The sequence below is a fragment of the Berghia stephanieae genome, chromosome 1 (assembly GCF_034508935.2).
Source record: "Berghia stephanieae isolate SIO BIC M18660-M18661 chromosome 1, UCSD_Bste_1.3, whole genome shotgun sequence".
Classification (NCBI taxonomy): Eukaryota; Metazoa; Mollusca; class Gastropoda; order Nudibranchia; family Aeolidiidae; genus Berghia; species Berghia stephanieae.
Window position 1 is genome coordinate 95536517 of NC_088360.1, and position 2785 is coordinate 95539301.

General features: G+C 33.6%; 1 pseudogene across 1 annotated transcript in view; it reads left to right on the forward strand.

The window, feature by feature from the left end:
- LOC144962428 (E3 ubiquitin-protein ligase RNF14-like) overlaps positions 1–2144 on the forward strand; it is a 37088-nt pseudogene extending 34944 nt beyond the window's left edge. Inside the window, exon 12 of the transcript XR_013643477.1 lies at positions 1103–2144. The product of XR_013643477.1 is annotated as an E3 ubiquitin-protein ligase RNF14-like (transcript). The remainder of the gene's footprint in view (positions 1–1102) is intronic.
- Positions 2145–2785: the final 641 nt, after the last annotated feature.

The following is a 2785-nucleotide window of genomic DNA, read 5'->3' on the forward strand; positions in this document are numbered from 1 at the left end:
ACACACACACACACACACACACACACACACACACACACAAATCAAACAAAAGCAGGGAAAATACCAACAAATGAAAACAAATAAAAAAGAACAACAATAACCCCCCCCCCCCCCCCCCAGCAAAAAAAAAAAACAACAAAAAACAAAAAAAACAAAAACAAAAAAAAAAAAAAACAACAAAACAACAACCCCCCCCCCCCCCCCCCCAAAAAAAAAAAAACCAAAACAAAGAAAACTTGCCGAATCTTCCTCTGTGCCTAGCCAACCCAAACTCTCGAGCAGGTATTTGAATGGGATACTTACGAATAGGAGAACACGACAATTGTTCCTTATAAGAAATCAATCACCATTCTGGAATAAAAATCATATCCCAGAAGAAAAAAACAAACAAAAAAAACCCCACGAAATTAACACACACACACACACACACACACACACACACACACACACACCTCAAACACACATAACTGATTATTTGACTCACAGAGGAGGTGGGGTTTGTGAAACATTTAAGACGATACGGATATATCATGTAATTACGTGGATTCGAATCCAGCTCAGTAAAAGCAAAAACGGAATATTGCCCAGCTTTAGTGTGAAGGACGAATAGTGCAAGCAACACTATTTGTCCGTACGTACGGCAACCACGGTTGATGCTATTCGACCTTAAGGACGAATAGGGCTACCCTTTTTGGAAATTGTACTCATGCTGAACAGATTGCATATCTTGTCCCATGTGGAAAAAAAAGCCAATCTATCATCAGAAGATAAGAGTATCATCGGGTTTACCATGAATAAGCATCATATAAATGCATTTGGGGGGGGGGGAGGATACAATTCTAGCATGCCGAATTCTAGCATGCTCTGCGATACAGCACATTGGAGCTGGGTGACCAAATTTTATCTTCATAATAAGTCATTACCTTCCATGAGCATTAGATTTTTGTATGCTCAGATTCTAGCTCGCTTTTTGGATTCTCCCGTGAGCATGTTGGAATCCAGCAAGTACTGTAACAGCTATGTGTTATTTTACTTCTCTTTTTTTTTTCTTCTTTTTTTTTAGCGCAAAATTGATTAAATGTCATCTTTTTTCTCTGTCCAGGCCATCATCAGGATGAGGGCCAGAATAGCCGTCAACCCACAGTTAGAAAATGACCAAGTCAGATGTCCAATGTGCAAACAATTCAATTTAAAAGAGAACAGGAATAATCACATCAAATGCTGGAATTGTAGAAATAACTTCTGCTTCACGTGTCACTGTATTATTTCAGGTGTAGTGACAGATCATTTTAAAGGGCTTTGTTCACAACATTCATAGCATTAGTCTTTTGTTCTTTTCTATACTGTTGAATGGACAGAGACACTTGCGTGCTAGCCTTTACTGTTTCTGTTATGAATTATATCATTTGTCCCTTTCATGATCATCATCATCATCATCATATTATTATTATTATTATTATTATTATTATTATTATTATTATTATTATTATTATTATTATTATTAATATTATTATTATTATTATTATTATTATTTTATATCACACCCGGAAATGTTGTTAAACAATAGGTTTTGTATTGTTTAATTTTTACTCCTATTCAAATGCAATCTTAATTTTAATTATTTCTATAAATTGCATTTAATCAGTGTAAATATGATATATATATATATACTTGTTCCATGATATTATTCATTTAAATTTTTAAAATATTTATTCAATTGACTTTCATTTCATATCACGTGAGTACTCAGCCAATATTTTTTTGGCTGCTCAGAAAAAAAAAATTCAACTTCACCTGTGATAAATGCTTGTGAGGCAACCAACTGAGCTATCAAAATTGTGATATTGTTTTATAAATTTTGGTTAGATTGGGAAATAGATAAATTTCAAGACTGTCATTGTTTTACTATTATATTATATTTTTTATAATATTTGATATATATCAATAGCGCTGGTAAAAAACAAATCTGTTGTCTGTAAACCGCGCCCCATCACCTTTTACAAAGCCCATCCACTAACAAAACACTTTGTTAAATCTGTGATGTTTTAGATAAGATTGATTGTGATGTTGCTAATTAGCCTCCAAATTTCAATTTTTAACTGAATATCTTGATGAACTTTTATGAATAAATTTTTTGCAACGAATGTTTGTTGATTTTTGGTTGTTTTGTATTATATCAGACAAGTGTCCCCACTGAAATTTTATATTTAGTCATTTTATTTTTTTTTTAATGTCTTAATACCATGGTGTGGATGACCATGCAGTAAGGTGTCAAACATGGAACTGTCAAAGCATAATCATCAGATGACACGATGACGTGAAGATCAGTGCCAAACTCTAGTGCCAGAACATATTTTCCCAACAGACTCTTAGTTTACATGAATACCTAATGGATACTGTAAAGGCACACGTAGGAAATGTACCCTGAATTAAATAAAAATTGATTCATTATAGCTCGCGGGTGGTTGGATGGGAGCATCACCCTTGAATCATATACCTATGATGTTCGCATGGGTGTACGATCCGATAGTGATGTCGTTTCTTCTTCTCTTTACTAGCCTATTCTGCTTCTTTGGTTTGTGATTGTATTTTTGACAAGGGGATTTTTTTTTTCTGTAAATCTTCTGCCTGTTTGTTCTTGGTTATTTATAATTTAGCTTATGGTATCTTTAGGTTATGATTTTGATTTACATTTGTACTATTTTTGTTAGATTGCTTGTTTTTTTTTTGTTTGTTTCAGCGGTCTCTCATATAACCTCAATTGTGTTGGAAGAGACCTAAAGCA